Source organism: Canis lupus, chromosome 3 (assembly GCF_048164855.1).
Source record: "Canis lupus baileyi chromosome 3, mCanLup2.hap1, whole genome shotgun sequence".
NCBI classification, from domain to species: Eukaryota; Metazoa; Chordata; class Mammalia; order Carnivora; family Canidae; genus Canis; species Canis lupus.
This window is the reverse complement of record NC_132840.1, coordinates 45,844,037-45,868,985: the sequence shown is the minus strand read 5'-3', so window position 1 is coordinate 45,868,985 and position 24,949 is coordinate 45,844,037. Positions and strand designations below refer to the sequence as shown.

The 24,949-nt window shown below is 40.0% G+C and overlaps 1 long non-coding RNA gene across 1 annotated transcript; it reads right to left on the bottom strand.

The window, feature by feature from the left end:
• Positions 1-5,163: 5,163 nt before the first annotated feature.
• Positions 5,164-15,023, bottom strand: LOC140624896 (uncharacterized). The gene is made up of 2 exons (XR_012024334.1): positions 14,828-15,023; positions 5,164-5,379 (listed from the first exon to the last, which is right to left on the bottom strand). It is a non-coding gene; the product is annotated as an uncharacterized lncRNA (long non-coding RNA).
• Positions 15,024-24,949: the final 9,926 nt, after the last annotated feature.

Here is a 24,949-nt window from a genome sequence, read left to right as displayed (position 1 = left end):
AAAATTTTATTTATTTATTTATGACTTTTAAAAATTAAATTTTATTTATTATATATTTAATTATTTATTTTCATTTTTTAAATTGAAGTTCGATTTGCCAACATATGGTAGAACACATAGTGGACATCTTGTCAAGTGCCCTCTTCAGTGCCTGTCACCCAGTTACTCCATCCCCCCTCCCGACTCCCCTTCCACTACAGTTTGTTCATTCCCCAGAGTTAGGAGTCTCTCATGCTTTGTCACCCTAATTTTTTCCACTTATTTTCCTTCCTTTCCCTTATAATCCCTTTCACTATTTCTATATTCCCCATGAGTGAAACTATATGATGATTGTCCTCTGATTGACTTACTTCACTCAGCATAATACCCTCCAGTTCCATCCACATTGAAGCAAATGGTGGATATTCATCCTTTTTGGTGACTGAAAATATTCCATTGTATATATAGACCATATCTCCTTTATCCATTCTTCTTTCAGTGGACCCCAAGGCTCCTTCCACAGTTTGGCTATTGTGGATATTGCTGCTATAACATTGGGGTGCAGGTGTCTCTGCTTTTCACTACATCTGTAACTTGGGGTAAGTACCCAGTAGTGCAATACTAGGCCATAGGCTAGCTCTATTTTTAACTCTTTAAGGAACCTCCACACTGTTTTCCAGAGTGGCTGTACCAGTTCACATTCCCACCAGCAGTGCAAGAGAGTAACCCCTTCTCCACATCCTCTCCAACCATTTGTTATTTCTTGTCTGGTTAATTTTCACCATTCTTACTGATGTGAGCGGTATCTCATTGTGATTTTGATTTGTATCTCCCTGATGGCAAGTGTTGCGGAGCATTTTCTCACGTGCTTGTTGGCCATCTCTATGTCTTCTTTGGTGAAATTTCTGTTCATGTCTTTTGCTCATTTCATGATTGGATTGTTTGTTTCTTTGCTGTTGAATTTGATAAGTTCTTTATAGATCTTGGATACTAGCCCTATCTTTATGTCATTTGCAAATGTCTTCTCCCATTCTGTAGGTTGTCTTTTAGTTTTGTTGACTGCTCCTTTTGCTGTGCAAAAGCTTTTTATCTTGATGAAGCCCCAATAGTTCATTTTTGCTTTTGTTTCCTCTTGCCTTCATAGATGTATCTTGCAAGAAGTTGCTGTGGCCAAGTTCAAAAAGCACAGTTGCCTGTGCTCTCCTCTAGGATTTTGAAGGATTCTTATCTCACATTTAAATCTTTCATCTATTTTGAGTTTATCTTTGTGTCTGATGTAAGAGAATGGTGCAGTTTCATTCCTCTGCACGTGGCTGTCCAATTTTCCCAGCACCATTTATTAAATAGACTGTCCTTTTTCCAGTGGATATTCTTTCCTGCTTTGTCAAATATTAGTTGACCATAGAGTTGAGGGCCCATTTCTGAGTTCTTTATTCTGTTTCATTGATCTATGTGTCTAATTTATGCCAATACCACACTGTCTTGATGATCACAGCTTTGTAATACAACTTGAAATCCGTCATTGTGATGCCCCCGGCTCTGGTTTTCTTTTTCAATATTCCCCTGGCTATTTGGGGTCTTTTCTGATTCCACGCAAATCTTAAGATTATTTGTTCCAACTCTCTGAAGAAAGGCCATGGTATTTTGGTAGGGATTACATTAACTGTGTCAATTGCCCTGGGTAGCATAGACATTTTCACAATATTCATTCTTCTAATCCATGAGCATGGACTGTTTTTCCATGTCTTTGTGACTTCCTCAATTTCTTTCAAAAGTGTTCTGTAGTTTTTAGGGTATAGAGCCTTTACCTCTTTGGTTAGGTTTATTCCTGGGTATCTTATGCTTTTCAGTGCAATTGTAAATGGGATTGACTCCTTCACTTCTCTTCTTCAGTCTCATTGTTAGTGTATAGAAATGCCACTGATTTCTGGGCATTGACATTGTATCCTGCCACACTGCTGAATTCCTGTATGAGTTCTAGCAATTTTGGGGTGGAGTCTTTTGGGTGTTCTACATACAGTATCGTGTCATCTGCAAAGAGGGAGAGTTTGACTTCTTCTTTGCCAATTTGAATGCATTTTATTTCGTTTTGTTGCCTGATTGCTGAGGCTAGGACTTCTAGTACTATGTTGAATAGCAGTGGTGAGAGTAGACATCCCTGTCATGTTCTTGATCTTAGGGGAAAGGTTCCCAGTGTTTCCCATTGAGAATGATATTTGCTGTGGGCTTTCCATAGATGGCTTTTAAGATGCTTAGGAATGTTCCTTCTATCCCTACACTCTGAAGAGTTTTGATCAGAAATGGATGCTGTATTTTGTTAAATGCTTTCTCTGTGTCTATTGAGAGGATCATATGGTTCATGTTTTTTCTATTCTTCATGTTATCTATCACATTGATTGTTTTACCTGTATTGACCCACCCTTGCATCCCGGGGATAAATCTCACTTGGTCATGGTGAATAATCTTCTTAATGTACCATTGGATCATATTGGCCAGTATCTTGTTGAGAATTTTTGGATCCGAGTCAGGGATATTGGTCTATAATTCTCCTTTTTGGTGGGGTCTTTGGTTTTGGAATTAAGGCGATGCTGGCCTTATAAACGAGTTTGGGGTATTCCATCCCTTTCTATCCTGTGGAACAGCTTTAGTAGGATAGGTATTATTTCTTCTTTAAACATTTGATAGATTCCCCTGGGAAGCCGTCTGGCCCTGGACTTTTGTGTCTTGGGAGGTTTTTGATGACTGCTTCAATTTCCTCCCTGGTTATTGGCCTGTTCAGGTTTTCTATTCCTGTTCCAGTTTTGGTAGTTTGTGGTTTTCCAGAAATACATCCATTTCTTCTAGATTGCCTAATTTGTTGGCATATAGCTGTTCATAATATGTTTTTTAAATTGTTTGTATTTCCTTGGTATTGGTTGTGATCTCCTTTTTCATTTGTGATTTTATTAATTTGATTCTTTTTTTCTTTTTACTAAGGCTGGCTAATGGTTTATGTATCTTATTAACTCTTTCAGAGAACCAACTCCTGGTTTTGTTGATCTGTTCTACAGTTCTTCTGGTCTCTATTTCATTGACTTCTGCTTTAGTCTTTATTGTCTCCCTTCTTCTGCCTGGTGTATGTTTTACTTGTTATCTTTCTCCATTCCTTTAGGTGCGAGTATTTGGGTTTTTCCCAATTTTTTGAGGCATGCTTGTAATGTGATGCATTTCCCTCTTAGGATTGTTTTTGCTGTATCCCAAAGATTTTGAATGATTGTATCTTCATTTTCATTAGTTTCCATGAATCCTTTAAATTCTTCTATAATTTCCTAGTTGATCCATTCATCATTTTAGTAGGATGCTCTTTAACCTTCATGTGTTTGAGTTTCTTCCAAATTTCTTCTTGTGACTGAGTTGTAATTTCAAAGCATTGCACTCTGAAAATATACAAGGGGTAATCCTAATCTTTTGGTAGGAGTTGAGACCTGAGTTGTGACCAAGGATGTGATCTATTCTGGAGAAAGTTCCATATGCACTTGAGAAGAATGTGGATTCAGTTGCATTCAAATGGAATGTTCTGTATATATCTGTGAAATATATTTAGTCTGATGTATCATTCAAGGCCCTTGTTTCTTTGGTGATGTTCTGCTTAGAAGTACTGTTATTGGCTGAGAGTGCTATGTTGAAGTCTCCTACTATTAGTGTATTATTATCTAAGTATGACTTTACTTTGGTTACTAATTGCTTGATATACTTGGTGGCTCCCCCATGAGGGGCACAAATATTCATAATTGTTAGATCTTATGGTAGGATAGACACTTTAAGTATGATAGAGTGTCCCTCTTCATCTCTTACTACAATTTAGGTTTTAATTGATCTGACATGAGGATTGCAACCCCAGCTTTCTATTTAGGACCATTTGAATGGTAAATGGTTCTCCACCCCTTCATTTTCAGGCTGGAAGTGACTTTAGGTCTAAAAGAAGTCTCTTCCTCTAAGATTCTTTGGATTCTTGTATCACATTTAGATCTTTCAACCATTTTGAGTTTATCTTTGTATATGGTGTAAGAGAATGATGCAGTTTCATTCTTCTGCACACGGCTGTCCAATTTTCCCAGCACAATTTATTAAATAGACTGTCCTTTCTCCAGTGGATATTCTTTCCTGCTTTGTTGATGAAAGTTGACCATAGAGTTGAGGGGTCATTTCTGGGTTCTCTATTCCATTCCATTGATCTATGCATCTGTTTTTGTGCCAGTACCATACTGTTTTGATTATCACAGCTTTGTAATACGGCTTGAAATCTGGCATTGTGATGTCCCTGAGATTTGTTTTCTTTTTTAATATTCTCCTGGCTATTTGGGGTCTTTTTTGATTCCATACAAATCTTAAGATTATTTGTTCCAACTCTATGAAGAAAGTCCATAGTATCTTGATAGGGATTGCATTGAACGTGTAAATTGCCCTGGGTAGGATAGACATTTTCACATTAGTTATTTTTCAGATCCATGAGCATGGAAAGTTTTCCATCAGGTTACGTTTTCCTCAATTTCTTTCAGAAGTGTTCTGTAGTTTTTAGGGTATAGATCCTTTGCCTTTTTGGTTAGGTTTATTCGTAGGTATCTTAAGGTTTTGGGTGCAATTGGAAAAGGATTGATTGCTTAATTTCTCTGTCTTCAATCTCATTGTCAGTGTATAGAATTGCCACTGATTTCTGTGCATTGATTTTGTATCCTGCCACACTGCCAAATTGCTGTATGAGTTCTAGCAATCTTGAGGTGTAGTCTTTTGGGTTTTCTATATACAGTATCATGTCATCTGCGAAGAGGGAGAGTTTGATTTTTTTCTTGGACAATTTGAATGCCTTTTATTTCTTTTGTTGCCTGATTGCTGAGGCTAGGACTTCTAGTACTATATTGAATAGCAGTAGTGAAAGTGGACATCCTGTCATGTTCTTGATCTTAGGGGAAAGGCTCCCAGTGTTTCCCCATTGAGAATGATATTTGCTGTGGGCTTTTTGTAGATGGCTTTTAAAATATTGAGATGTGTTCCCATCCCTACACTCTGAAGAGTTTTGATCAGGAATGGATGCTGTATTTTGTCAAATGTTTTCTCTGCATCTACTAATGCAGGCTTTACTGACTCCCACCCCATGGTCTACTAAGTGTACCTCATAGATATCAACTCTTCTTTTTGGAGATAAAATTACATAACATAAATTTTACTTTTTTAATCATTTTAAACTATGACTCAGAGTGCCTGGTTGGTTGCATCAGTTAAATGTGTTCCTTCAGTTTGGGTCATGATCGTGGGTCCTGGGATTGAGCCTGTGTAGGGCTCTTTATTCATCGAGGATTGTGCTTCTCCTTCTTCCTCTGCTCCTCCCTCTGCTTGTGCATTCTCTCTCTCTCTCTGAAACATCTTTAAAACAAAATAAAATAAAACTGTATGACTCAATCACTCCCATTATATTCACAATTTTCTACAACCATCACCACAGTCTAATTCCAGAATATTCTTATCATCATCAAAAGAAATCCTGTGCCCATTAAGTAATCAGTCTCCCATTCCTCCAAGCCCTGGAAATCTGCTTTTTGTCTCTGTGGTTTTGTCAATTCTGAATATTTCATAAAAATGGAATAATACAATATGTGGCTTTTTTTGTGTAACTCACCTCTTAAGACTCAACTCAAAGTTCCTCTACAAAGTCTTCCCTGACCTTTTCAGATGGCCATGGCTTCCCTTTTGTGCATGATTTCCAAATTCTCATGGACAACTCTATGTTGTCCCTGTTCTCCTTCTACACTTCTATGGGGCACCTGTGATACTCATTCCTCCTATTGGGCCACCTCAGTCTCCTTCTACTAGCTTGTGAGTTCTTTGAGGGCAGCAAGTGTGCTGCTATTCATCTATATATTTGCAACATCTCCTACAATGCCTAGCACATGGCAGTTTCTTTAAAATATGTGCTGAATACATATCGCAGATGGTGATAATGTGCCCAGGGTCTGGGTCCTGACTACCTGGATTCCAGCTCTACTGCTGGACTCTACTGCTTCCCATCTGTCTGAAACTGGGCAAATGACTGGAATTTTCTGTGTGTCAGATTCCTCAGTGCACGATGGTAATAAGATCAGCATGTACATCAAAAAGCTGTTGTGAGCATAAGACACTTAGAAAAATGCCTGGAACATAGTAGTGTTCCATAAATCTGAACTTAGCTGATTGATTATAAAGAGTACTTACTATTTTAATAAATGTCATTCACAATAGGTGCTCAAAAATAACTTACTAATGGTGTATGGAGTAGGAGCACGTTAGTGTTGATGAAAGCTTTTTGGGAGGAGGTAGGTATTGACCTGGTCATTAAAAGTTGTGTGAGAACTCAAAGAGAAGATGTGAAGAGGAACAGTGAAAACTAAGAATGGACTTAGGACCCAAAGAACAAGGCCTGAGCAAGTGGGAGAGGGAATGTGGAGCCTTCCAGAAGGGTGTGGCAGAAATTGTGTGTGTGTGTGTGTGTGTGTGTGTGTGTGTGTGTGTGTTTGGAGACTTGTTCAACAGGACATAGGCCTAAAAAAGTAACTTGGGATCCAGTTTGTAGTGGGCCTGTAGGCAGTGTGGAACTATTAAATGTCTTCAAATATGTCAGTGGGATAATCAGATCATGGTTTAAGAAGATAAACCTAGTGCTCAAAGGAAGAAGGGTAAAAATGGGGAGAGACTAGGGACTAAGATTGCAAACTCAGATGTTTACACAGAGCAGGTAAGGAGCTTACCTGAATGAGGAAGTCTGGAGGTAAAAAGCAACAGGAGCTTGGCCGATTGAACTACAGATGCCTTCTAATTGTCTCCAGAGAGTGCTGCTCAATTTCAGTCATTATTGCCATGAAGATTGCAGGTTCAGTGTTACCAAATTTTTCCATTTTTCAAAGAATACCATAGGACATAGATTTTATGTGATTCTAACTTTTAAATATGCATTTGTAAGTTAAAATGGCCCTCAGACCTCACATGTGTGTTCTCCAAGAAAAGGATAAGCTACTCTCATTATCCATTATCAGAGAACTGAACAAGTCCTTAGGGCAGTAGCACTAGGAATAGAAGATGGGAACAGATAGCTCAAAGCTGGTGGAGGTAGGATCAACTAGATTTTATGACTATTTGATCCAGATGATAAAGAGGAGATGCTGTTCCCTGCCTAAATGACTTAGAGGAAGCTGATATCACAGGAGCTTCATGGAAATGGAACAAGAATGGCTTTTGAATCAGAACTAGTTCAAACTCGGCCCCATCACTTACTGGCTATGTGACCTTAAGCATGTTTCTTACTCAGTTTTTTCAACTATTATATGGAGGTAATATTAATACATATCCTACAGAGTTGTTTATAAAGATCAAATGAGGGACACCTGGGTGGCATAGTCAGCTAAGCATCTGCCTTCAGCTCAGGCCATGATCCCAGAGTCCTGGGATGGAGCCCCGCATGGAACCCTCTGCTCAGTGGAGAGTTTGCTTGTCCCTCTACCTCTGCTCCTTCCCTCTGCTCACACTTTCTCTCTTTCTCAAATATCTTTTAAAAAGATTAAATGAGATTTGTGCATGTGAGATGCTTAGCATAGAGTCTGGCACATCATAAGAGCTCAAGTGTTTTCAAATTTACCCGCAACATCCCTTTGTTCTACCTCCAGTGGAGCCTCCACTTTTTTACTTGCTGGTCTGTACTCTCCCAATTCTCCCATCCAGGAGTGTCACCCATCCAGGAGTGTGACCCAGGTCTGGCCAATGAGAACTCTGTCATCCTCCTAGGATAGTGATTGGCTCAAGGACCCAAAAGACAGTCTGACAATTGGGGTCAACAACAGAGTAGGCAGAGTGGGGTGGGGTGGGGTGGGTTGAAAAAGAGACCAGTCCTTCCGGAGCATTTGATTTTCTGCATCACACCACCCCTGAAATCAATGCTATATCTCAACTTTTCAATTAATTTCCCCTTAGGTTATGTCATTTCAGGTTGGATTCTCTGACATCTGTTACTAAGAGTCCTAACTGATTTTCTTACTACAACCCATTATCATTACAACTTTTGACCTTAGATGCCTGATGATGTCATATCCTTTGTAGAGTTTAAAGCTGACAGCCCTTGGAAAGGCTTTCTCCAGCCATAGCCCCTAGGGAGGAGGTTTTGTTTGGGAAGATCTCAGAGATGAGAGTGTGAACATGATGTATAGTTGAGATGTATACCCTCAGAAGGCATTTCAAAGTGGGAATGAGGCCTGGTCATACCTCAGCAGCACCCACCTAGCTTGAAGTTCAGAATCCCACCTTGAAGATGAGGCAACAAGCAGCAAAGCCATTGCTTCTGCAACTTCTGGGGTTCTTCTCTGGCTCCCAGGGGAAAAATCTCAGGTTGGACACTAGCTAGGGAAGCAGAAGGCTGATGAGATCCTCAGACTAGCGAGAACCCTGAGTGTGTGGACAGAAGACCTTTCAACTTTATCCTCCAGGGATATGGTTTCTAAGCTCTGCTCTCACACCCAGCAAGTCATAAGAGGGGGTGTTACATGTTCAGGGCTCTGGTTGACAGCTGGGAGACATGGATTTTTAGCCTGTCTCCAAAATACACTAGCTCTCTGATCTGAGACATTCTACTCACCTTTCTGATACTTATTTTCTTCTTCAGTAAGGCTGGGAAAATCTATTTTTTTATAATAAATTTATTTTTTATTGGTGTTCAATTTACCAACATACAGAATAACACCCAGTGCTCATCCCGTCAAGTGCCCCCCTCAGTGCCCGTCACCCATTCAACCCCACCCCCCGACCTGGGAAAATTTAATAAAATGATACATCTAAGGTACTTAGCAGTGTCTGAAACACGGTATGTATGTTCTTAGCTTTTTTTTTTTCTCCCTGAATCTCACATTATTCATCTGTAGAGTGAAGGAGATGAGGTTAGAATCTAGTTACTGGATAATCCATCAGGTTCCTTGAGGCTTGAAAATATTCCAAAACATTCTGTTTCTTTATTTAAAGTGGTAAAAACCATAGTGCAAGCTTATCATGATACTACAGACACATAATCCTTTATCCAAAACTCCTAGTACCAGATGCAATCCATAATTGTTTAGTAATCTTTACTATATCTTTTGTAGGATAATACTGCTTCATATCTTATATATAACAGAACACTTCCAGGAAGACATGGGTAACACTTTGGTGGTTTTAAAATATGTCCACACATTTTTTGATAGTCATTTCTTCAAGAAGTGACATCTAAATCTCCTTTTCCTGTGTGTGGGCTAATCTTGGTGATTTTCTTTTAAGAAGCAGGACAAAACAGAAGTGACAGTGGGATATTTCAAAGACAGGGTTGTAAAAAGCATTGTGCTTTCTCTTGCCAATAGCCAAATTAATGAGCCGTCTTGCAAGGGAACCCTCAGCCCTGGGAAAGCCTTCAGATGACTGCAGCCCCAGAACATCTTAACCACAACTGCATGAAAGACCATGAGTCAAAACTACCCAGCAGAGCCTCTTCTGAATTCCTGACCCACAGAAACTGTGAGAAAATGAATGTTTGTTGTTTTAAGCAATTAAGTTTTGGGTTAATATGTTATGAGACAATAGATCATTGATACAACCCCATAATCAAGCATACTGATAATTTTGCAGCACAGTATCTAAATATTCACAGCAAGTGTTTTGAATAACATCCACAAATAAACTTGCAGTCATGTTAGACTGCAAAATGAGTTTCCCCACCCTAAAGACTTTTGGTTTTCAGAGCATTTTTATTTGATATTATTTTGGAACTGTACATGAGAAATTGTGAACTGAAGTTACATGATGCAAAACACTATGGGGACATTTTTAAGCCCCAATGTGCCTGTTGGACAATAACTATAGCAAAGAACCAGTGCCATGAACTTAGTTCATTCTGTTATAATAAACATCAACAGCACCAAACTGCTTCCATCATTAAACTGTGTACTTGGCATGTATGGACTTTCCCATCTTCATGGACTTTGTAGCCAGGGATCATGGAGGCCATACTTTTCCCAAGTACAGTAAAGAGGTCACCCTCATCAGAACTGGGAAAGTTGGGGCAAGTACTTGTAATGTAGATTCCAAAGACTTACCCAGGCCTACTGAGTCAGATCTCAGTGGTGGACCTAGGAACCCTACTAGCTTGTGGTATTAGGTAAGTCAGTTAACTTATTTATTTATTTATAATTTAATTTATTTATTCATGAGAGACACAGAGAGAGGGGGAGAGAGAGAGAGAGAGAGAGAGAGAGAGAGAGAGGCAGAGACACAGGCAAAGGAAGAAGCAAGCTCCATGCAGGGAACACAATGTGGGACTTGATCCCGGAACTCCAGGATTACGCCCTGGGCCGAAGGCAGGCATTAAACCACTGAGCCACCTAGGGATCCTCCAGTTAACCTGTTTAAACATGAGTTCCTGCATCTATAACATAAGGGTAGTAATACCTGCTTCTTAAGATTGTTGGAAGGCTCAAAGGAAATGATGCAGTCAACTGTCCAATACAGTGCCTGGTACAAAAATGATTTCTGAACTGAATTATATAAGAAGGCTATAAGTTGATTTTTGGGAGACCAGCCTCTGGGGAATATACAACACACATTCACTTCCATCTGAACTGTCAGCAGGGTACAACAGTTTAAGTATGGTAATAATAATAACATGATTGTTGAATGTTTATGTGCCAGGTACTGATCTAAGCAGTTAGCTAACATGAACGAATTATATCCTCATAACAATCCTATGAGGTACATATATTTTTCACAGTTAGTTTACAGATAAGGACACTGAGGCACAGAGCAGTTAAGTAACATGCTATTGTTACAGTTTCCAAGTGGCAGAGCCAAGATTTGAACCCAGAGGACCTAAGTAATTTGTAATACTAAACTTTACCAAGGTCTGCTTGTTCTAAAATGGAAGAGAAAGGACCCCATGTCCATAAACAGCCTCCTTTTCTTGATGAATGCTGCTCTGCCTCAGAGCCATAGCTGAAGACTGAGACCTCAGATGATCGTGTAGATTCTTGTAGATCGTGGAAAAGTGTGTTCTCAAGCTATCACCAGGAACATGTTTGGATGGAACAAAGGAAAGCACCGAAGGCCCCCACCAAGAGCAACTTGGCTATTTCAGTTTTCTTGCTCTGGCCTTGGCTTTAGAGCCTTTGCACAATCCATTCCCTCTGCCTGGAATTCTCCCCTTGCTTCTTTATGCTTCATGTTCATTATCCTTCAAGTGCAATCCTTCACATCCTCAAAGAGGCCTTCATTGATTATTCCATTCAAAATAAATAGTCCTGTCCCATCCCCTACTCTCGATTATTCACTGTAACAGCCCACTCTTTCTACCATCACTTACCATAATTTGCCATTACTATATTTTACTGTTAATGTCTTTCTGATATTCCTTACTGCTCCAGAAGGGCAGAAATCACATCTGTCTTATTTGCCATTTACAATCCAGGACCGGATTGTAAACAAGGTCTGGTACATAATTGGTTCCATTAGGACTTGTTGAAAGAGAGTGAATATGCTGCAAACCATGAGTGGACACACTGGCATTTCACTCTCCCCTCTGCTTTGACATCATTCCTCACCACTTCACTTTGTACCTTTCTCTTTCAAGGGAATTGCCGAGCAATTGAGTAAGGGCATAGCCGTTTTCAGCACCTGTCACTGCCCTCAGTGGAATTTCTCCCACTCCCCCATCTCCACTCTTTACCACAAAGCCTCCACCTCTTTGTGCAGGAAGACTGAACCAAGTACAAATGACTGGCCTGAATGGAGTGGACAAATGGCTCAGAATACCTAATTATCTATTTTTAAAGGGGATGGGCTTTGAAGCTTCAGAGTCTTCATTCCTAGAAAAGAAAATAGAATGCAATTAAATGATTCATACTACAGGGGGCGATCATCTTCTTTAAGCTAGAACCAGCACCATTAGCCACAAAATCTCTAAACCAATCCATTGAATGACACTCAAGGTTTGAACCAATTAATCCACAACTAAGACCACAGCTGGAGACATGGCAGAGAGAAGGCACCAGGGCTCTATCTCACATTCAGCTGTAGACAATTCATGGTCTTACTGACTTTAGCAAGAAAAGAACACTATTGGGGGCTGTTGAATGTGTTCTTCCCCCACAGAGCCCTAGGAAAGTAAAACTGATAACTAGGGATGACTTTAAAAAGTGGCAAATGGTGCAATTCAATGAGGAAACCAGGCTTGCACAATCATTAAAAGTGTAGAATCTCCTAGAAGGCAATTCCTGGAAATAAAATGCCAAACATAGTTGGAGTCATCTGGATCTGGAATTTCCACCTTGATAGAAACCATCCACTTAGTATTCAAGGAGAAAAGAACAGCATTATCCCAATTTCTTACACTTGTATTGTTTCTGAGATTTAGAATTGATTATTCAACTAAATAATTGCTCCAAAATTCACATAACATTTTTAGCTCTATGACCCTGGGTAAGTTACCTGATCTCTCTTGGTCTCTATGTCCTGTAGAATGGAAATAATTATAGTACTTGTGCCATTTTGTATAAAGATTAAATAAATTGTAATGTATGTAAGTGCTTAGTACAGTGTCTGACATGGTAAATGCTATGAAAGTGTTGAAAACCCATTTCTTTTTGCAGATGTTTATATGGCTACAGCAAATATGCTCACAATGAAGTTTGCACACATCTCCACTACCTCATATCTTAATGCCAGTTTGCTTTTCCACTTCTCTTCTAGAGTAACCTCAAGACAAGGACTCAGTCTTTTTTCTCCATGTATCCCAATGTAGGGAAATTATCTGACAAATAATAAGCATCTGATAAGTATTTGTGATGAATATGTAAATAAAGGTATGTTTCTCATAAAAATAGTTTTTGCCCTTGAAGAACTTATAGTCCAGTGGGGGAGAAAGACACTACACAAATCCCCATCATGCGATGATTAGAGTTCTAAAAGAGATATGGAAACACTGCTGTTAGAATTTGTTTAGTTTTGGGGATTGAGAGAAGGAAGTGATATATAAGCCAATCTCAAAGGAGAGGCATTTCACAAGGTTGGATTCAAGGAGGTGCATCTGAACCAAGTTTTGAAGGATGAGTAGAAGTTAGCCAGATGAGGAAATTAGAGAGGCTAATTTCCAGGCAGATGAAATAGCATGTATGCCCTTCTGGCTCTTGTGTGGAGAGGGTATGTGTAACTGTATGTGTGTGAGAAAGACATTTCACCATCACACTGTTCCTATAGGACAGGGGTCGGCAAGTTTTTTCTATAAAGGGCTAAATAGTAGGGGCACCTGGGTGGCTCAGTTGGTTAAATGGTTAAGTGTCTGCCTTTGGCTTGGGTCACAATCCCAGTGTCCTGGGATTGAGTCCCACGTTGGGAGTCTGCCTCTCCCTGTCCCTCTGACCCTCCTCCCTGCTTGTGCAGTATCTCTCTCTCTCTCTCTCTCTCTCAAATTAGTATATAAAAAATCTTTTTAAAGAAGAGCCAAGTAGTAAATATTTTCAGCTTTGTGAACCATCCAGTGTATCACAACCATTCACTTCTGTCACTGTAGCAAGAAACCAGCCATAAATGATATGTAGACAAGTCATGTGGGCAGATTTGGCCTGTGAAGGGATGGATTTGACCCATGGGCCCTAGTTTGCCAACCCCTACCACAGGACCAGGAAACCATCCCCTAGCCTTCCAAGGACATGATGCATAAAGACGCCCAACCCACAGGGCTTATGCTAGAGAGCCCTTCATATATAATCAGACTTGCTCTTTGCATGGGTTATCAATTACTGTGTTATAAATTAGCTCAAAACTTAGTGGCTTAAGTCATCAATACCTGTCACAGTTTCTATAGGTAAGGAGGAGTTTGAGCAGTTCTGGTTCAGGATCTCTTATGAGGTTATAGTCAAGATGTCAACAGGGTCTGCAGTTATCTGAGAGCTCTACTGGGGCTAGAGAATCTTGCAGGGTAGTTCACTCACTTGACTGACAAGTGGGTGCTGGCTTTGGCAGGAGGCCTCAGTTCCTTCCCGTATAGGCTGCTCCACATGGCTATTTCAGTGTCCTTCACAACATGAAGGACAGCTGGCTTCTCCCAGAGCAAACGATCCAGGAGACCAAGCTGGAAGCCATGACCCAGCCTAGACATTCACACACTCACTTTTGCCATATTTTATTGGTTGTACAGGCAAACATGGATTCAATGCAGGGAGAGACACCATGCAAGACATAAACACCGGGAGGCAAGGAATACTTGCCAGGAGGCCATTTTGAGGCTGGCTATCACACCCTTTCTTCATATCCACGGTAAGATGTACCTTACTCTTGTTATTAACTTCTCTTTGTCAGCCAAATGTTCTCATGGAAACTTCAAAGAATCTAAATATCCCACATAATTCACATTGACCATAAAGGACAATGAGAAGACCTCTTGGATAATATGGAGACATGTTTACTCTCCTGAAGAACATGAGAGAGACTGGGTACAAGCACAGGAAGCTCATCTCTGAAATTCTCCCTCAAGGAGATACCTTATCAGACAGAACCATTAATTGCTCCCCCTCAGTAAATCGACCCCAGACCTCCATGTCCCAGCTTCCTTTCTTGCCTAAAGATGAGCTACACTAAATAGCCAATTCCTTCACTCTATACCTTCCCTACATGAAGTAGAATCCAGAAACTGGTAAAAATTTTACCTAGAAACACAACTCATTCTTCCCTAAACAAACCCAAAGGGGAGCTATTTGAGGAAACAAGCTGAAGCAATTCCATTTCTTTCAAACTATTTGGGGCTTAGGAGTGTAACATTTTAGAATTTATGGGATCTTACCATTCTTTCCAGCCTCCAACTTCATCTGGCACCCTTTTCCTCAGCACCCATGAGAAGAGTCTTCCTGCTTCTGCTTTCAGGTATCCCAGGTCCTTTCTGGCTGAGCAAGGGCTGGAGAGAAGTGAGGTGACATCTCTTCAAAGTTCTCTTTCTTCACCTGGTGCATGGAGGCTCTGTGTTTTGCGGCTGGGGGAAAAGAGAGTTTTATTTATTGTGGCTGTCCAGGTGACAGGAGAAAGTTGAGAAAGAAGCAAAGGTGACAGAGATGAATGTTAGTTGTAGGGCCCAACTCCAACTGTTGGGCTGTCTCTGAAACTCTATACCCAAGGAAATGAGTGCCAGTAGCTGAGAGGGACATTTTGTTTGCGAGACAGAGGACTCCAGTCAAAAGTATTGTTTCTTGGGGACTCAGATGACAAACTGAGGCACAGATGTAAGACCATTCTCCATAGCTCTCAGAACCCAGCAGTACATGGGCCTTGAGCCCTATGAACTGAGGCACAGTGTGAGGAAGCCCCCTTGGCATAGAAATTGGTGGTCTCACAATTAGTATAGTTGGCAAGGCTGTGTGAATAGCACTGGAAGCTGAGACATCATCAAGAGGGAAACCATAGTGCATGACAGGTGATGTACCTTATCCACTAGGTTGTAGATATAGGTAGACACTCTATGAGAACTCCTGGAAATGATCTGGGTGCCTCTGGATGAGAGAGCCTAAATCCTATATTTTGACATATAGGAGCATATGGTCATATCTTGGGGGTATTAATATAAATGTAACCTCAGTATAAGAGTATGAGTGTTTGACCTAAAGTACTTGGGTTTGAGTCACAGAATGGCCCTGGGCAAGTTACTGAACCACTCTCTAGGACTTATTTTTCCTCATCTATAAATTGAAGATAATAATACACTTATTTTAGAAAGATGCTGTAAGTATTCTGAGAATTATATATGTAAAGTATTTAGAATAGTGCTTGGCACATGATGAGTACCACATAACTGCTGGAAAAAAGTTTTACACTCTCGAGTTGATGATGCCTGAAAGAGAGTTGTTACACAGACTTCCTCAGATAAAAATCACATCCTCAATTACAGAGCCCATAGCACGTTGGAAAGTTCTCATTATTAAAAAGTTCTTTCTAATATTTTTTTTTAATTTTTATTTATTTATGATAGTCACAGAGAGAGAGAGAGAGAGAGGCAGAGACACAGGCAGAGGGAGAAGCAGGCTCCATGCACCGGGAGCCTGATGTGGGATTCGATCCTGGGTCTCCAGGATCGCGCCCTGGGCCAAAGGCAGGCGCCAAACCGCTGCGCCACCCAGGGATCCCTTTTTTTTTTTTTTTTTTTTTTAGTTCTTTCTAATATTAAGGCAATTTGCCTCCTTGCAACTTCTCCACATTGGTTCCAATTTTTCTCTGAGATATTATTCCAAAATAAGCTTTTCTTATGCTAACAGCTCATTGAGGCAATCTCAGGATCTCCCTGAGTTTTCTCTTTTCCAAGCTAAGCAGCCCCCGGCTCTTCAACCACTCCTCAGAAACTGGCCCCCAGACCTCTCTCCAACCCAGGAGCATGTCCCTGAATGCACTGCAGATTGCAGCATTGGGGAGGTAGATACCTACTTCAAGTAGCCCCAGGACTGTCTCCAGGACACTCTCCCCCCTCATAGGAACACATGTTCCTCAGAGGAAAAGTTTCAGATTAACCCAACCGTTTCAAATTAATTTTGTTTGGGAGAGCAAGGGGAAGGGGATTTCCAAACAGGGCCAAGGACTTTGTTAAAGCTGTTCCTCCAAGATAGAGATGGACAACTGGCTAGCCTGGAGAGGGGCCAGCTGGGAAGTGTAACTCTGTCCAGGGATGTGAGCCAGCACTGGCTCCTCCTCTTGGGAGGTAAGAAGGAAAAGCTGGTTTCCTCAGTAGAGATAAGCATATAGTGTACACTCAAGGAAAAACAGAACTTCTCCTTGTACCTGGCATGGGCCCTAACTCATGCCCCCAGCTGGAACACATGCCTCCCTCATTCCACTCTCACTGTGAGAAGCCGTGGACAGCAGTTGTCTGCTCTTCACCTCCAGGGCATGAGGCTGCCGGATATAAGTCCAGGACATTTCCGGGTTTCACTTGTTCAGGATTTTCTGAATTATTTTCTTTTATGGGCCTGTGGGGTAGAAGAACAGGAGGTAGGAGAGAGCACGGAAAACACACTTTTTGTTTTCTATAGAATGACAGCTGAAGCTCTCTTCAGTTGCTTTCTATTCATCAGAGAGTAAGAATGAGTAAGGATTACACCCAAGGACTGTCTGGGAAATAAGGCCTCCTCATTTCTTTTATTAAAAAAGCTTCCCCTATTATAAAAGGCCTGCTCATCAGAGGGGAAAAAAATCATCAACCATAGTTCACCATCCAAAGCAGCCTTCATTAACACTTTAGTGGCACTCTTTCCAGAATTTGTCAGAGCTTCTAATCTTCTTTCTAAATAATTATATTCATAATTCACAATGCACAGTTCCAAATCATTCATTAATATTATGAACATTTCTTCTCTTAGTGTATACTTTACACAAATGTATTTTTAACAGCTTTATAAAGACACAATTCACATACCATATAATTTGCCCATTTAAACTGTTGGTGGGAATGTGAAATGGTGCAGCCACCCTAGAAAACTGTGTGGAGGTTCCTCAAAGAGTTAAAAATAGACCTGTCCTACAACCCAGCAATTGCACTGCTGGGGATTTACCCCAAAGATACAGATGCAATGAAACGCCGGGACACCTGCACCCCGATGTTTCTAGCAGCAATGTCCACAATAGCCAAACTGTGGAAGGAGCCTCGGTGTCCATCGAAAGATGAATGGATAAAGAAGATGTGGTCTATGTATACAATGGAATATTCCTCAGCCATTAGAAACGACAAATACCCACCATTTTCTTCAACGTGGATGGAACTGGAGGGTATTATGCTGAGTGAAATAAGTCAATTGGAGAAGGACAAAAATTATATGGTCTCATTCATTTGGGGAATATAAATAATAGTGAAAGGGAAGAGAAGGGAAGGGAGAAGAAATGGGTAGGATATATCAGAAAGGGAGACAGAACATGAAGACTCCTAACTCTGGGAAACGAACTAGGGGTGGTGGAAGGGGAGGAGGGCGGGGGGTGGAGGTGAATGAGTGAGAGGTACTGAGGGGGGCAATTGACGGGATGAGCACTGGGTGTTATTCTGTATGTTGGCAAATTGAACACCAATAAAAAATAAATTTATTATTAAAAAAAGGAAGCCATCCCCCCAAAGACTACATATTCTCTAATTCAATGTATCCAATGTACAGAAACAGGAAAAAATTGATCTATAATATTAGAAGTTGTGCTTTGGGGGAGGTTATAATTGGAAGGGGGCACGGAGACTCTTGTTTCTTGATTAGGTGCTGATTACATGGCATGCTTGGTTTGTGAAGATTTATCAAACTATGCACTCATGATTTCTTAACTTTTCTATGTTATATTTCAGTAAAATTTTCTTCTTTTCCCCATTAAAAAAATAAAGTATACAATTTGGGCAGCCCAGGTGGCTCAGCGGTTTAGCACTGCCTTCAGACCAGGGCATGATCCTGGAGACCCGGGATCGAGTCCCATGTTGGGCTCCCTGCATAGAGCCTGCTTCTCCCTCTGCCTCTGTCTCTGCCTCTCTCTCTCTCTCTCTGTCTCTATGAATAAATACATAAAATATTTTTAAAAAATTAAAAAATAAAGTATACAATCCAATGGGTTTTGGTGTACAGAGCTGTACAAACATCACCATAATCAACTTGAAAACATTTTTGTTATCCCAGAAAGCAAGCTTGTGTCCATTAGTGGTCAATCCCCATTCCCAACCTTATCTCAACCCCTAGGCAACCACTAATTTACTCTTATCTCTATACATTTGCCAATTTCAGACATCTCATATAAACCAAATTATACAATACAGGTCTTTTATGACTGGCTTCTTTCATTTAGCATAATTTTTCAAGGCTCACCATGTTAGAGCATGTATCAATACTTCATTCTTTTTTATTGCCAAATAATATTCCATTATATACATGGCATTTTATTTATCTGTTTGTCAGTTGATGGACATTTGTGTCAGTTCTATTTTTTAACTACTATGAATAAGGCTGCTTTAACCATTTGTGTACAAGTATATGTTTCTATTTCTGAGTGGAATTCTATGTGAAATTCCTGGTCACATGGGAACTTTTTTGTGGAACTGCAATACTGTCTTCCAAAATGGCCGCTCCATTTTACATTCCCACCAGCAGCATTATGAAGGTTCTAATTTCTCCATATTTTTGTTAATATCTGTCTTTTTTAGTATAACCAACTACAGCAGGTGTAAAATGGTATCTCATCATGGTTTTGATTTGCATTTCCCTAGTGGCTAATGATGTTGAGCATGTTCTCATATGCTTATTGGACATTCTTACACCTGCTTTGGTGAAATATCCATTCAGAACCTTTGCCCATGTTTTAATTAGGTTATTTGTCTTTTTATTTTGGAGTTGTAATTTTTAAATATATATTCCAGAAGGATACAAGTCCCTAATCAGATAAATGGTTTGCAAATATTTACTCCCATTCCTTTAGGTTGTCTTTTGACTGTTTTGACAGTGTTCTTTGAAGCACAAACGTTTTTAATTTTGATAAAGTCCAATTTGTCTATTTTTTTCTCTTGATGTTTGTGCTTTTGATATCATATCTAAGAAGGCTTTGCCTAACCCAAGGTCATGGTTACTCCTATGTTTTCCTCTAAGAGGTTTATAGTTTTAGTTCTTGAACATCTCAGTCTGTGATCCATTTTGAGTTAATTTTTGTGTATGGTTTGAGAGAAGAGTCCAACTTCATTCTTCCTCATGTGGATATAAATATCTTTTTAATGGTTTCAAAAATATGCCGTTTTTTGAAGATATTTTCATCTTTCTAATTTGGGTCTGCTATAATAAATTCTATGAAGACCCCACCTCTAAAATTAATTTTTTTCAAATAAATCAATGAAACCTAGAAAACTATAAAAATGGTTATATAACAATCTAGAAATAGAATTAAGTCAAAGAGAATAGCCATTTTAAAAGTGCTTGATCTATGCACCACATTGATTTCTCAAATGGTTTTAGTGATTTACATTCCTTTCAGCAGTATATGAGGAAGCGCCTCCCTTTTTTATTGCCTCAATTGCGATGGAATTCATTTTATTTTTTTTAAACCTTGCTGATTTGATAGACATTTTCCTCACTGCTGCATTTCTTACTCTATGAGTTTTCTGATTCCTTTCCCATATTTATCTGTTTTTCTTACTGCTTTGTAAAAAACCCCTTATATGACCCAACTCATCATTTGGCTCTTTGTCATCCTTCATCCTGTAGCTTATTGATCAAAACTTGCTGGATCATTTTAATCTTCTGTCTCCACAGTGAGAACTTACAAAGATTTAAGTCAGAGTTCTTAAATGTTTTAGCATCTTTTTACTAGCTGTTCCCTCCCCTGGAAATGTTCATCCTGCAGAACTTCTTAGGGCAGCACCATAATATTTTTGGTCCTTTGCGTTCACCCTTTGAAGCTCTTCTGATTGGCTCATTAATTAATTTAACTGTGCAAATAATACAGTTATACTGGATAAAACATTTTTGCATGTAATATCTCTCTTAGCTCACATAAATGCCGAGACATAATTGTCACTATCGTCTCTGAGATGGCAAACCTGAGGCACAGATGGGTTAAGTGTCTTGCCCAAAGTTACACAGCTTGTAAGTGATTGAGCTGTATTTTGATCAGGCATTCAGACTCCAGAGCCATTGGGGTGGCTAGCAAGTTAATCTGATCCATGAAATCACATTAAGATAAAATGGGGTGAATAGGACCTAATGTTACCATTCCAGGTAACACTCCACGTAACCATTCCGAGTTAAAATGTACACTTTAATAGTCACCTTATCCCAGAGTTATGACTAGTTCTGGGCACCATAAAGACTAGAGGAACTGTTTTAAGGTCAGATGCCATTCTTTTCCCTCCCTTATAGCATGCTGCTTTGCTCTATATTGTACTTGAGCTAAATACATACAGGCCTAGCATAGAGTAAGTACTTAGGAAATGATGGCTTTCTTTCCCTGTTTCCTTGGCTCTCAGACAGATGCTCTATCATCATCAGTGCAGAACCTTGGTGATGGTCTATCAACTTGACTAATAGCATAATAATAAGAGCTACTTCTTAAGTGCAGTCCACTTCCAGACGCTAAGCAATTCATATCCGCTGCCTCATAAACTCATGCCAATCTTAACACATGCTTGAGAAGTAAATCTTTAGACACATAGTCAAACCACATATTAAAACATCTGGAAAGTTGGTCCTTTTCCACATGGACCAGATCATGCTATTTCTTTTCTGCTCTATACAAGCCACCCCCCGCCCCCACCCCCCTGCTTCCCAATGCATTTAGAGTAAAATCCAAAGGCTTTACATGTTCCAGCCACCTTGATCTTCTTACTCCTCCTCAAACATTCACTGAAAGCATACCTTCCTTAGAGTAGTCACATCTGCTGTTTCCCCTACCTGGAATCTGCTGTCTCCACTTAGTTCATATTTCAGCTCAAGTGTTACCTTCTCAGGGGAGCCTTCCTTGACTACCCCTTCTAAATAGCTTCCCTCCATCCTTCATATCCTTTACTCTGCTTTGTTTCATTGCATTTGCCACCTGGCATCCATATTTATTTATTATTTGTTTCATTCAACTAAACTCTTACATACATGAGAAAAGGGACTTTGTCCTTGCTCACTGCTGTATTTATTCCCAGAGCCTTGAGTTGCACATTGCAGGTGCTCAAAAAAGTATTTGTTGGTTAAAAGAAAGAAAGAAGAAAGGAAGAAGAAAGAAAGAAAGAAAGAAAGAAAGAAAGAAAGAAAGAAGAAAGAAAGAAAGAAAGAAAGAAAGAAAGAAAGAAAGGAAGGAAGGAAGGAAGGAAGGAAGGAAGGAAGGAAGGAAGGAAGAAAGGAAGAAAGGAAGAAAGGAAGAAAAGAAAAGAAGGAGGGAGGGAGGAAAGAATTCTTCATATCCTCATTTCATAGATGAGGAGTCCACGCGGTTAAGTAACTTGCTCAAGGTTGTACAGCTAATTAAGTGGCAAAACAGAGATTGAAAACTTCTGCTCTTAACCATTACATGGTTCTGTCACTAAATATCACCTCACACACACTTGAGCATTGGAGAGTTTATTTGCAATATTGCATGACTTTAAAAATAAAAGAGGACTAAGTCATTGTTATTTATAGATTACTCATTAAAAAAAAAAAAAAAGGAAAAAGAAAACACAAAAAGAACCAAACAATTACACACACATTCTGGGTAAAAACACAAAGTTAGAAGTACTTGAATTCCATAGTAGGTTTCAGTTTAATACCTTATTTTAATTCTCTCTCATATATATGCTCAAAAGGCATGGAATAATCCTATTGCCTGTAGCACAGGGAAGTTGTGCTAATGCCTATACATGGGATTTATCTAGAAGACCACAATCCAAGCACCTTCTCAGAGTGTTAATCTATTCTTTTTATTTAGTCCAAAGTAACATAATCCTTTAGCCATCTAATTTGTAGATCAGCTATAACATAATTGGGAACCTGGAAGCTGGATATTATCATTTTTTACTCTTTTCAGTTTATAATAAACAAAAAGGGATATATAATGTCTGAAATACATAAACCAGAGAGCACAAATAGTAGAAAGCCCTTTAGGGAGCATCTGGTTTAGCCCCTTATTTTCCAGATGAGGAATATAGATTCCTGGGAAGTGAATTTCTACATATATAATAATTACGCTTGACATTTGCTTTCAAATTTAGCATAGCAATATGTCAAATGAACCAAAAAAACTAAGACTATGTGACCAAAAAATTCTATGCATTTTTTCAGGAACTCATTGAATTATGATATCAGTTTTTTCCCCAAGTCTCTAAAATCTGAGTCTAACTAAAAACGACCTCACATCTCAATAGGGAATAAATCTATAGGACTGTTAACCTCAAACTAGCCACGTATTGATACTATGTGCATTGTGGGCCACATCTGATTCAACCCACCCATCTTTGTTGAGCCCCAACTCTGTTCCAGGGCACTGACCTTGCACTACAGATATGAGGTTGTGGCCTTTAGCCGGGTGAAAACCCAAGTCTAAGGATAGTCTATATGCCTATAGTGAAATCCTCTGCACAGGGAATTTAATAGCCTGGATTGTCAGAAACAACAAAAGTTGCAACAGTTTTTTTCCTTTTTTTCCAATTTCATCATTATTTCCCACCGTTCCTTTTTTTCTTCCTTCCTGATAGTAAAATAAATACATGTTTGATGCAAAAAAAAAATTCTGGAAAGAGCAATTAAGTACTGACAACATTACATCTGTAATTCCAAACATTGGTAACACTTTCATGTGTGCACTTAAAAGTGCAATGAATAAGAAAATGAGGGGGTGGGGGATGGGGTAACTGGGTGATGGCCAATGAGGAGGGCATTTGATGCGATGAGCACTGCGTGTTATACTATATGTTGGCAAATTGAATTTAAATTTTAAAAAATGTAAAAATAAAAATAAAAAACAGAAAAGGAAGAAAATGAGGCTGTTAGAGGGAAATTTGGAACCTGGGATTTGACATCAGTAATTAGAACCTCTTCCACCCTTCCCAGTGCCCAAGTTGAGAAAGAATCTCAGAATGGATAGTGGAGTCTATGATGGGAGATTTTTGTTATTGAGAACCTGAAAGTAAATTGCATCAGATGGGTATCTTCAGATTGAAATGGTGAGGAAGAATCAAAGGTGAAGGCTGTGGTAAGCATGTCATGGTTAAGCCCCTTGAGGCTTCTTTGGAGCTTGACTCCTGGGTTAGATTCTCATTCAATTTCTTTTGACAGGCTGGTTCCTTAACCCCTCAGAGCCTCCTCTAAAAAAATGGAGGTAAAGATGTAGGAAGACATCTCTTCAGAAGATTAGGAGGATCTCTTGAGATGGGCCTGTATAGATCTTAGTGCAGAGCTAGGCACATAGTGTGTCCTTACCCAGCATGAGCCACTTTTGTATGGTGACCTTCAGGGCAGTGTCATGGCAACCAGAACTGCTGGAAGAGTCAGAAAAGGTGAGTTCCCTCACTGACTCATCCATAGCTTCATAGGGGCTCTGCCCACAACCTCTTGGTAGGTGAGCTATGGAATCCAGGCTGGGAACAGGCATAGCCTGCCCACTGCTCCAGGCTTTGGAAGCCAAGGCAGCATGCTTCCAGGGATGTGAAGATAATGTGGGGGCTCCCTCCTTCATCCCAGCTGGTGAAAATGAGGAGTTTGGACCACCAAAGCAGCAGGAGGAACGGAAGCCTTAGAGAGACAATTTGCAGTCCAAGGAGGGGCAACATGGAGTTGCCAAGGAGGCGACACCTAGCTCCATGGCCTTAGTGACAGGGGGGCAGGAAAGGAAAACCAAGTCAGTGAGCTGGTTCCTATGACAGGAAGGAGAACTCCCCAAGCCAGAGCCCTTGAAATCAGTTTAGGAAATTAGGCAGGGCTTACTTTGTTAAACCACTGGAAGGATAAAGATATGGGAAAGGGATTCCAGGTACCTTGCAAGAGAGGACAGGGGGTGGCACATCCTCTGCAGGGAGAGATAATAGCATTTCTTCTTCTGTTGTCTGCTTTTCAGTGGAATAGAAAAATGTACACTCTCTCTCCTCTATAATAAGAGGTTTGGGGTGTGCCTCTCTGACTTCCTCACAAACAACCACAGGGAGCAGACTTCTCAGACTACTCTTGACCTTGGCAGTTGACCCTTAGAAATGCATTCTACTTCAAGATCTGAGAAAACGAAACCAAATCCAACCCAATAACCTCCTGTGAAAGATGATTTATTTCTGCTGGGGGTCATATTTCCCCTCTCTACTTCATTGCTGCTCCATAGTTAACTTTAAAATACACACGCACACACACATTAGATCATCCTTCTAATCAAAACCCTTCACACCTTCCCACTGTTCTTAGATTAAAATCTATATGGCAAACTGTGGACATGATCCAGCACTTACCCACCTCTGGGACCTCATTCCACA